Raw genomic sequence first — 11,834 nt, 5'->3', positions numbered from 1 at the left:
TGAGGTTGAATGGCCCCCTATGGGAGTAGGATGGCCACCAGAGAACACCATGAACTTAAAAATAGTGGAAGCAGTCTATACAGTAGTCACAGGAGAGCCAGGACACCTGGATCAATACCCATATGTTGAATCATGATTAGAGTTAGCTCAAGACCCTCCTACTTGGACCAGGTTCTGTATCCAGAAGGGAAAGGGAAAAATATTAATTGCACAAAAATTGACTGATGATAAAAAAGGAAATTCAACAGGATTTGGACGAGGATGACCTGCCCCTCCCCCATACTGGATAATGATGCGCCTGCCTCCCAGTTCTCCACCAGGACCGGAGGCCGCCTTACTGCCCAATCCAGGGCCAGGGGAAGTCCTGCAGCAGCCACTGCTCCTCCGCCAGCTCTCCCTGAGGTCCCAGAGCTGCCACCTCTGCAGGCTCCGATCCCGGTGACAGAAGCCTCTGACCAACACTTCCAGGATCCGGCTCTAGCCGAACCAACCAAGCTATACCCACCTCTCCAGGTGAGTACTGACAAGAAGGGGAGGGAGACGTTGGAATTAAGCAGAGGCTGCGCTCTGCCAGAGAGCCGGAGGGAACGAAAGAGAACAGACAAGAGATTTGCAATGCTAGCTGCTGCTCTGGGAAAGTGTATCTAGGGTCCTCCGGAAAACCTCATCTGCCCCAGGGACAGGACAGTCCTTCAACTGGTCCCAACGGAGGCCCCAGGCCCTGTTACAGCCAAACCAGTGTGTCTGGTGCCAAGCTTTTGGCCACTGGAAGAATGAATGCCCTAAAGCAAGGAAGGAAGAGGAAGCTCCCACAGTTGTGGGGCTTGCTGACTTGGAAATTAAATAGGGCTGCCGGGGCTCAGAGACATCAGGTCCCCGAAAGCCAATGGTAACCTTAAAAGTGGGGGACCAAAACACTGACTTCATGGTGGATACAGGAGCAGAACTGTCGGTAGTAACAAAACCTGTGGCACCACTGTCCAAAAAGACTACAGCCACTATGGAGAACAGTGTGGAGATTCCTTAAAAAACTGGAAATAGAACTGCCTTATGATCCAGCAATCCCACTGCTGGGCATACACACTGAGGAAACCAGAATTGAAAGAGACACGTGTACCCCAATGTTCATCACAGCACTGTTTATAATAGCCAGGACATGGAAGCAACCTAGATGTCCACCAGCAGATGAATGGATAAGAAAGCTCTGGTACATATACACAATGGAGTATTACTCAGCTATTAAAAAGAATACGTTTTATCAGTTCTAATGAGGTGGATGAAACTGGAGCCTATTATACAGAGTGAAGTAAGCCAGAAAGAAAAACACCAATACAGTATACTAACGCATATATATGGAATTTAGAAAGATGGTAACAATAACCCTGTATACGAGACAGCAAAAGAGACATTGATGTATAGAACAGTCTTATGGACTCTGTGGGAGAGGGAGAGGATGGGATGATTTGGGAGAATGGCATTGAAATATGTATAATATCATATATGAAACGAGTCGCCAGTCCAGGTTTCAATGCGCGATACTGGATGCTTGGGGCTGGTGCACTGGGACGACCCAGAGGGATGGTATGGGGAGGGAGGAGGGAGGAGGGTTCAGGATGGGGAACACATGTATACCTGTGGCGGATTCGTTTCAATATATGGCAAAACCAATAAAATATTGTAAAGTTAAAAAAAAAAAAAAAGACTACTGCTATAACTGAGGTATCAGGAGAAGAGATGATTAAATTGTTTTGCCAGCCCAGAAAATGTCAGATGTGGGGGCACCAAGTGATTCATGAATTCCTCTACATTCCTGAGTGCCCAGTACCCCTGTTGGGGAGAGACTTGCTCTCCAAACTAGCAGCACAAGTAACTTTCTCCCCTGAGGAGAGGCCCACCTTCTGGATGGGCACTATGACTTATTTGCTCTCTCAATACCACCCCAAGATGAGTGGAGGTTGCATGAGCCTCCGAAGGAAGAACCGGGTGGCCGGAAGAGCATGAGAGAGAGCTAACTCAATTATTCCCTGAGGAATAAAGAAGAAAACCGCCCCTCCCCCCAGGCTGGCTAAACATCAAGCCCCAGTGATAATAGAACTCAGACCAGGCGCCATCCCAGTTAGAAAGCGCCAGTACCTGCTATCTATAGAGGCCTGGGCCGGCATACTGCCCCACATCAATAGATTGAAACAAGCGGGCATTCTAGTAGAGTGCCAGCTGGCTTGGAATACACCAATCCTGCCAGTCAAAAAGGAAGGAGGACAGGACTATAGGCCTGTATAGGATCTCAGGCTAGTCAACCAGGCTACTGTGACTTTACACCCCACTGTTCCAAACCCCTATGCCTTACTTAGCCTCCTCCCACCGAGGACTAAAGTTTATACTCGCCTAGATCTCAAGGATGCCTTCTTCTGTGTATGCCTTGCTCCAGTGTCACAGCCCATCTTTGAATGGGAAGATCCAGTCGGGGGCACCAAGCAACAGCTCACCTGGACTCCCCTACAAGGGTTTAAGAATTCCCCAGCCATCTTTGGGGAATCCTTGGCTTCTGACCTGAACTCCTACCATCTGGAAGAGTATGGATGTTGGCTCCTACAATATGGGTATGACCTGCTGCTGGCTGCCGAGACCAAGGAAAAATGCTGGAAAGGGACAAAAACACTGCTCCAGCTGCTGATGGAAGCAGGTTACTGGGTGTCAAAGAAGGCACAGATCTGCAAGGAGGAGGTACGGTATCTGGGGTTTGTTTTAAAGAAGGACACAAGGTTCCAGACCCTAGTTGGGTCCTATATACTGATGGCACTAGCCTGATAAAACAAGGACAACGGCTGTCAGGTTAGCCAAAGCAGAAGGGGCCATCAAGACTGAAAAGGGATGGTGGGAATTGCCAAGTGGCAATTATTGGTACCAGAGGAGCTGGCACACAATCTGGTAAGCCAAACACACCAAACGACCCACCTAGGCCATGCTGCCTGCCCACAGGTTAATGCTGCCTCTCAGGTATTCAGACAAAAACCTTCGGCATTCAGCAGAAAGGCACGCTGCCCTTTGAACACCTGGGAGTGGACTTCACTGAAATGAAACGTCATCAACACTACCGTTACCTGCTTGCTGGTCATGGTATATATGTTTCTCGGGCTGGATAGAAGATTTTCCTACCTGGACTGAAAGGGCATCAGAAGTAGCCCAGTGCCTGCTTAGGGAAATAGTTCCCAGATTTGGACTTCCTACCAGCATTGGTTCAGACAATGACCTGGCTTTTGTATGGGAAAGCTGGTGGCTCCAACAGTAAAGCATCTGCCTGCAATGCAGGAGACCCGGGTTCAGTCCCTGGGTCGGGAAGATCTCCTGGAGAAGGAAATGGAAACCCACTCCAGTACTCTTGCCTGGAAAACCCCATGGACAGAGGAGCCTGGTAGGCTTCAGTCCATGGGATCGCAAAGAGTCGGACACGACTGAGCGACTTCACTTTCACCAGCATTGGTTCAGACAATGACCCGGCTTTTGTAGCTGATTTAGTACAACAAGTAAGCAAAACTTTAAACATGAAATGGAAACTGCACACGGCATATAGGCCCAGAGTTCTGAGATGGTGGAATGAACCAACCGGACATTAAAGAGACTCTCCAAGTGGATCATAGAGATTGACTGTTCCTGGGTGGACTTGTTTCCGACGGCTCTGCTCAGACTCAGGGTGACACCACAGTCCCATGGCTCTTCTCTGTACAAAATTGTGTATGGGAGGCCGCCTCCCATAATAAAACAGGTGTCAACACATTTGCCTCAGGTAAGGGGGATAGGATATCAGGTAACTAAGTTTGTACAAGAAAGGATGCCGTTCCTCCTTTGGGAACAGATTCATGAGTTTATGCTTGGTGATCAAGTATGGGTCAAAGATTGGAAACATGATTTGTTAGCCCTTTGGTGAAAGGGCCTTTATGTTATTCTAACTACCCCTACTGCAGTTAAAGTTGCATGTATTGTCCCTTGGATCCATCATATGAAGGTGAAGAGAACATACCACGCAGACCCAAGAAACGCTGAGTGGACTGCACAGAGGGACCCTGCTGACCCTTGAGAGACTAAGACCATCCTTAAGAAGAAGGGAAAGAAGATCCTGGATGAGCCCCTTCAGGATGAAGCCGCATAATCAACTCCTGCTGCTTGGCCTCATCAACATGATTTTGAATTCAACTTCTGTTTCAAGCCAGGACAATGTTTTCATCTCATGGGCACATTCCCACGCAGACTTCCATAACACTTCCAGCTGCTGGGTATGTAGGGCTATGCCTCTGTCAGTGATGGATGGACTTCCTTGGTGGGTGTCACCATTCTGCTAAGAAGATTTTAAACCACTCTGCTCTTTCCTGGGTGACAAAAGGAGACTTTCCTCTCTCTTGTCAATCATAACCTCTCCTTGGTCTCTTGGTGTAAGACCAAATCAATAGACTCGGGTCATGGGGTTACATTGGATATAAACGCCAGTGTAACAAAAGCCTAACCTACAACAAGCCCAGGTAAATCTACCTTATTTACATGCTAGGTGGACAAGATCCGTGTTTCAATGGTATGGGTATATTGCTGCCTTATCTGTACCCTCTATAGGGACAACAGATATCATGACTAAAGTAGAGGCCTTGACTAATTTCACAAAACAGGCCCTCCTAGATAGAACAAAAGCCATCCAAGCCTTAAATGAAGAGCAAATACAAATGAGAAAAGTGGTAATTCATAATAGAATGGCTTTGGACATACTCACAGCTGCTTAAGGAAGGACCTGTGCTATAATTAAGGTTGAATATTGTGTATACATTCCTGACTTATCTGGCAATGTATTGACTGCTTTAGATGACATGAAAAACTAGGTAAAAGCAATGTCAAACGAATACATTCCTTTCTGGACTTCGGTCCTATCTTGGGTGAAGGGCGATTGGTGGAAAACTATATTTACCACTGTTATAGTTTCCTTGATAGTTCTGCTTTGTGAACCCTGAATTTCACAACGTATTATGAACTTTGTAACCTGAAGGTTGATGTCATTCTCCCAAATTGGCGGTCGGAGACCAGGGTGCAATATATCCCTATGATGCTCATAATATGAGTTAAGAGCATCAAGAGGGAGGAATGAAGAAAGAATTCATAGGGCCTGGATTCCATCTTAGGCCTGTTCATGCTGATCATGCTTAGCCACCTTTCCAATGGACTCTGAATTCTGTGTTTAATGCCTATGAAAACAACAACAGAAGGATAAGACCCCCTCCAGACAGGGGAACCTTGAAGATCATATCTAGGTTACTCATAGCCTAAGAGAAAACATACACTAATCACCCCTTCCTCTAGACAGGCCATAAATTTTTGTGTATCTATCAGAGTGTAACCTCAGGTTTATTGATTATTGGCTATTTGTTTGACTATTTGAACACATGAGCACATAGCATGTGAATGATGGGGTTATTGGGATTGTAGTTTCCTTGGTTTATGTAAGTCTCAAGGAATTTGGAGTGGTGGGTTCAGACACGTACACATGGGGTATAAAAGATTTTCACAAATGCTGGTCGGGGTCCTTGGCTAAGAGGAGACCCTGCCTTGGGCCCGCGGGCGGAATAAACTGCGCTCCACTATCTGCACTGTCCTTCTGAGTGAGTTTGTTTCCTGAAACGCGTGGCTACAACAGTTTTTGTTTGTTTGTTTATTTTTATTTATTTATTTTTACAGTTCCAATTGTCCCTTATCGTTCAGTTATTGCCAATGTTCTTTTGCTTAGAAAGCTCTGACCATGGAGAAACATAAGATTATTCAAGAGATGCCTCCCAACCCATCCCATTGATCCTTAAGCTGAATCTCCTGGTTTCTGTAAAGGGAATGATGAAAGCTGTGAAACTTGCTCCAAAAAATGCTCACACCAAATGTTTTTATACATTGACAGGAGGTTCTTGAACTTCTGAAACTCATAGATTCTAGTTTAAGCATCAGTGCATTTTATGACAGTAGAAATGGAAAACATATCTGTCAGCAATAGTTTACTGCAGTCAGAGACCTAAAAATACCATTTCCCCCTGTTTTCAGAAGGATTTGCTACTGTCCTGTGGCCTAGTGACCTGATTCAGATGACTTAGTGTGACAGCCATGGCCTTCAACAACACAGCTCCCATTCGGCTTTCTAATATGATTTCCCAGTAGACGTACTTTACTATTCATTCCAGTTTACTTTGTTCTCTGCTTATCTGCTTTTATTCAACCTTCTTTTCCACTCATAGAATCGTTAACCCTTTTTCTAACTAAAAAAAAAAACAACAACATTATTAAAACTAAAATTATTTCTAATTTACACACCAGTTCTAACTTGAAGCCATCCCTAGTGTCTCCAGTTAGAATCATGTCACAAATTTTTGGCGTCTATTGAATTATGTTTGCATTCTTTTATAAAGTTTAACATATTGTCTAAAATTATATTTTTTCTCATGCCTCTCAACTCCAATGAATTGCAATCCTCTTGAAAAAATGAATCTTAAATGTAGTTCTATTTCTTAAAGAGTTTAAGAACATTAACTTGGCACAGTTAGAGATTAATAAACATATGACACTATTATCAATCATGTGGTACTTATTTTCTCACGAGATTTACTTTCTATTAAAAAATCAGAATAATGGATCAATGTTAAAAGGCCCGCATCATGAAACATTGTGGAGAATAAGAAAACTATGAAGAGTGATATTTATACAGTATATTTATGGTTTGGGGGTAATGAGAACTATACTGGTCAGAATAAGGAGGGTTGTGTAGAAGGGATAATCATTTGCATTTAAAGTTAATCGATATTATGTTTAGAAGATTTCTACAGAAATGCTGAGATGGGTACTTTGCAAAATATTAGTTTCAGTGCTTGTTAAACGATGCAACATGAAGAAGGAGAAAGAAAGGCAACCCATTCCAGCATTCTTACCTGGAAAATCCCAAGGAGAGAGGAGCCTGCCTGTCCATGGGGTCACAGAGATACAACTGAGCACAGCATATACGCATGAAGGGTTTGGCACTGGTAGCCATCTAGTGACTCAATAGTGAATAGTAGAGTGTGGAAGAACTTTGAGGATGTGCAAATTATTGCAATCCTTCTGTTTGCCTTACTTGGAGATTCTAATATTTCTAAAGAGTAAGCCAAATATTTTAGATTTAAGTAAACACAGCTTTAGCTTTATTATTTGCTTTTGTTTCCCCTCTACCAGTTTATTGTGTTTCTTTACTCTTTTACAACTTCCTCTTCTGCTTCAGACTTGATCCATTCTACTTCTAGTATTTTGTCTCCTTCTGTTCAGTCTCCATATTATTATATCCTCTTAACACTGGATTTATTTAACCACATTCCTTTCTGGCCTAGCTGATATCTTTTGTATGTTCTCTATAATTTTTCTCTTTGGGTTTCCATTGCCTTTCATATTCCCACTATGTTTTCCAAATTTTATTTAACTACATGCTGAGTGCTAATATACACCTCAAGTTTAGCCAAGTGGAAAAGAAATAGGAATGAAAAATGAAAGGCATATTCTCTTTACAAAATAGCTGCATTGTTAAAGACATTCATTTAATAAGATTCAAGTAAAGAGTTTGGGGAAAGGGAAGAAAAAGTCAGAGAAAAGATGAACTAATCTAGAGAATCAGAGAAAGAAAAGCTCCTTGAGGAAGAGAAGTAGCATAATAATTGCATTGTATAATTTTACTATCCTGACTTAGGGATAAAATAAGATGCAGAAAATACTATAGATTAAAGTGAAAATATAATATATTCAAGTTAATCATATATATCACTTGCCATGCTAACTCACAGAGAAAAGTTTGAGAAAAAAAATATTTTAAAAAGATTTTAAAGATTTTTCTAGATAAGTAAGATAGATCAATTGTATTAGCGGCTCAAATTAAGAGTTTTCTGAGTCCAGTGTTGCTTAATGAGTTTGAAAGGTTATTGCTGAACATAAAGACGCCGGGATTCTTAGCCTCCAGAGAAGAAGAATTCAATCCCGGACCAGAGACGAGGCTTGATCACTCAGAGCTTTTGTGTAATAAAGTTTTATTAAAGTATAAAGGAGATAGAGACAGCTTCTGACATAGGCATCAGAAGGGGGCAGAAAGAGTACTCCCCTGCTAGTCTTCAGTTGGATGTTATATAATCACTAGCAGTCTGTTAATGAAAGAAAGGAATGTCTTAAACCTCAGAATGGCACCAGGCCCCTCATCCATAAGATGCATTTTAGGATAATCTTGGCACCAGGTGATTCATCCTGGGCATAAAACGATTGACTTGAATCTTGTAGAAGGGCAGATTACCATACAAATAGTTTCATTTACTTAGATTAGGGGAACAATATGTGAGTATAACATACTGGTTTGTCAAGTAGGTTCTGAGCCATTAGGCAGAACCGACTTGAAGACAGAGTCTGGGGTAAATGCATAGTACATTAACATAGCTTAAGACAAACATTTCCATAAGGAAAAGGCGTTGGTTAACTCAAGGTTTCAGAATAGTTAACTTCAGGTGAAACCAGGTGTCATTACGGCAACACAGTATTTTAAAAGAAACCTCCTTTTAAATTTGTATAGAGAAGGAAAAAAATATTGCTAGTTTGTTTTTTCTTGCCACTTAAGAGAGATAAAAATGTCTGACACTTGCAGCCTATTTCCCCCTTTTGGAGACCCCTGGCCTTCCTGCCTGTTACTCTCTCAAGTTCTACAAAGGACATTAACTTTAGCTTTCATTTGGAATGTAGAGTATGAATTTTTCTTCAATTCATATATTAAATATGGCATTAGGCACCCCCTTTAAGGGAGCCCAGAAGGGAACTTTTTAATTCATTTTCTATGTCTCTAGTAATAGTCTGAGGTTAGGAATGTAATTTTTGTGTGTCTTGAAAAAAAAAGTTGTGTGTATAAAATGTTAATCACAATGTATTAGTTAGTTTATTTCATGACTAATAACTATTTTAGACTATTCAAAATTGAAACTAAAAGGACTAACTTAGAATGTGAGCACTAGAATGTAAGTGTGAGCACTCACTTATCTTACCTGGAATTAAGTCCAGACCTGGACAAGTCACACTATTTGGTTATGAGTGAATTTAGTGTTTCAAGTAGTTTTTATCTTGGCTGCAGAAGATTTGATCCAGTTTAGCATTATGGGTTGTTCTCAGTGGTATTTGGATTCCTACATGAGATTTGCTGCAATGCAGGAGACCTGGGTTTGATCCCTGGGTTGGGAAGATTCCCTGCAGGAGGAGGTGGCAACCCACTCCAGTATTCTTTCCTGGAGAATCCCCATGGACAGAAGAGCCTGGGGGGCTACAGTCCATGGGGCTGCAAAGAGTCGGACACGACTGATTAACTAAGCATAGCACACAGAACATGAGATTTGCCTACACTATAATTTGAACCAGTCTTGGAGTGGCTATGATGATGGATTTCACTTAGAGGCAGCAGAGCTGCTCTTAAACTTGAAAGTTCTAGAGAAGCAATTTCAGTGTTGTGCTAGTAAAGGAAGCAGATCCAAGGAAACTTTGACTCGCCACACAGGTATTCCAACATGTGTCACCAAACAAATACTGCAGACCTGCTATCTGACCATCTCCAGTTAAAGAAATTTTCCTTTCAATTTAGAAAGCATGACTAAGTGATGCTGTCTATTAGAGTGTTTCTCACTGTCAGTGCACATACCCTCTCTGTTTGCTTAACCTATTACGTTCTCTTTATCCCTCTCTCTTGCCTGCTTTTCATACAATGTTCCTTTCTTGGAGTGAGACGAGGAAAGAAGGAAACTTAGATTTCAGTAAACAGACTTCAGTGATATCCTGAGGCCATCATATGGCAGATGTCTCCACTATAACATTTAGCCTGTTTTAATTAATAACATTACATTCATATGCACATTGAATTAAATGGATTCAACTTGCATTCCCTTTTACAGAGTAACTGGAAGTCTCCCCATCCTGAGAGACCTAAAGTAGATAACTATTTTTGTACTCTCTCATAGTAAAGATGACCTTGGAGATGTACAATCATCATGGTGTACTCCATGTGATTCATATGAAATACACCCTTTCTGAAGTTTGAGTTCTTAGCAAGATAGCACTTCCTGTTTTTGAGGGAAAAAAATGGCATAAAAAGTCATCTAAAAAGACACATAAGGCCCTTGGACCTCAATAGCTCTTACAAAACAACATTTTAATGATTTAAGTGTAAATGAATCAGAAACATGTGGGTTGAATTTCCCTTCAAATACCCATGGGTTTAAAAATTAAAAAAAAAAAAATTGTTTGGCAGTCTTGTGTGCATTTTACTGAGCTCAAGCCTTTTGAAAAAGAAGAAAAAGAAAGGAGACTTTATTTGGTTGACTGAATTAAAAAAGCATTGCCGTGGTATTTATTTATTTATTTATTTTTAATATTCTACAAAAGTAGTTTGAAAGTATAATTATGTTGCTTCTTGGGTGCCAGATTCATTTACGTTCAACCATTTTTTAAAATATGCTATCATTTTGATTAAGCAGAACCCTCGAGTCATGGCTGTCTTTTTTTCAAGGGCAAAAGTTGTAGTCAAAGGAATAAGTAGAAACCATAGTTCAAATAAAGTTCATTAAAGCTGAGATAAAGAAAATATGGTGATTGTTCAGTTCACTAATCAAGAAGGTCCTAAATCAGAAGGAGTAGTGGACCTGGTTAGCTAAGCAATGAACCAAAGGCTAGAAAAACAGAGCCACCCAAAGACCAGAGCTCAAAAGATAAGGAAAGCTGACACAAGTGGGAAAATCTGTGAGCTGAGAGGAAGAGCAGCAATATAAGGAAATGGCTGAAAGAAGAAAAATGAAAATCCCAACGATTGAAAAGTCTTGAATAGCAACTAGAAATAGTCAAAGTACAGCAGGAACATAGGAATTAGAAAACATCTAGAGAGAGGAAAAGCCAGGCAAATAAGAACACTCAAAATAACTCTGTGAAGACAAATTTTTATATGAGGTCAAATGTGAGCTATCGGTCAAATAGCTATTGAGCTATTAACAACCTACAAATAGCAGGAGCCCTGTTACTACGTTTTACCTGTAAACTGCTAATGGAAGGGAGTCTTAAAATACATGTAAATATACTCGAGTATTTATTACTTGATTTATTTGCATGACTACATTTACATTTGGATATATTATACTCAGCTTCTCTGATGGCTCAGTAGTAAAGAAACTGCCTGCAATGCAGGAGACACAGGTTCAATTCCTGAGTCAGGAAGATCCCCTGGAGGAGGAAATGGTGACCCACTCCGTATTCTGGCCTGAAAAATCCCATGGGCAGAGGATTCTGGTGGGCTACTCTTTAAAGTGTCACAAAGAGTTGGACACACATATTATACTCAGGATCTTGGTGGAGTAAAAATAAATTTGAATTGAGTGAGCCCAGGAGACCTAGATTCTCACCAGAGTAAAATCTGTAAATTTGAAGAATTTCTTTAAATCTGTACTTTGAGGAAAGATGCCACACAATAAAGAAAAGGTTGCTGGGGTCACCACACCTCCCATTTAGGTTATAGAGAAACTTAAGTTCTCTTTGTGGGGACTTTAGGTCAATCGAGCTAAACATTTTTCAGAAACACACTTTCCCAAACACTTATGTTAATAAATAGCTTACTTTAGGGAAACAGAATTTGTCTGGTGAAAATGATTGGAAACACTATGTTTCTTCCTGGGAAATGCTACTAATTGGTAAACCTTGTTTATATATTAAATATTACCTATTTATGGCACCTATACATCAAGACATTGTTCAGATTATATAGAAAAAAATATTTGAGAAAGTTAAGCTTATTT

General features: G+C 41.1%; 1 pseudogene; it reads left to right on the top strand.

The window, feature by feature from the left end:
• The first annotated feature begins 261 nt into the window (after nucleotides 1–261).
• LOC104991977 lies at nucleotides 262–5,084 on the top strand (annotated as a pseudogene).
• The last annotated feature ends 6,750 nt before the right edge of the window (nucleotides 5,085–11,834 follow it).

Source organism: Bison bison, unplaced genomic scaffold (assembly GCF_000754665.1).
Source record: "Bison bison bison isolate TAMUID 2011002044 unplaced genomic scaffold, Bison_UMD1.0 scf7180017864204, whole genome shotgun sequence".
In the NCBI taxonomy this organism is placed as follows: Eukaryota; Metazoa; Chordata; class Mammalia; order Artiodactyla; family Bovidae; genus Bison; species Bison bison.
Note: the sequence above shows the minus strand (reverse complement) of the source record. Positions and strands in the feature narration are given on the sequence as shown.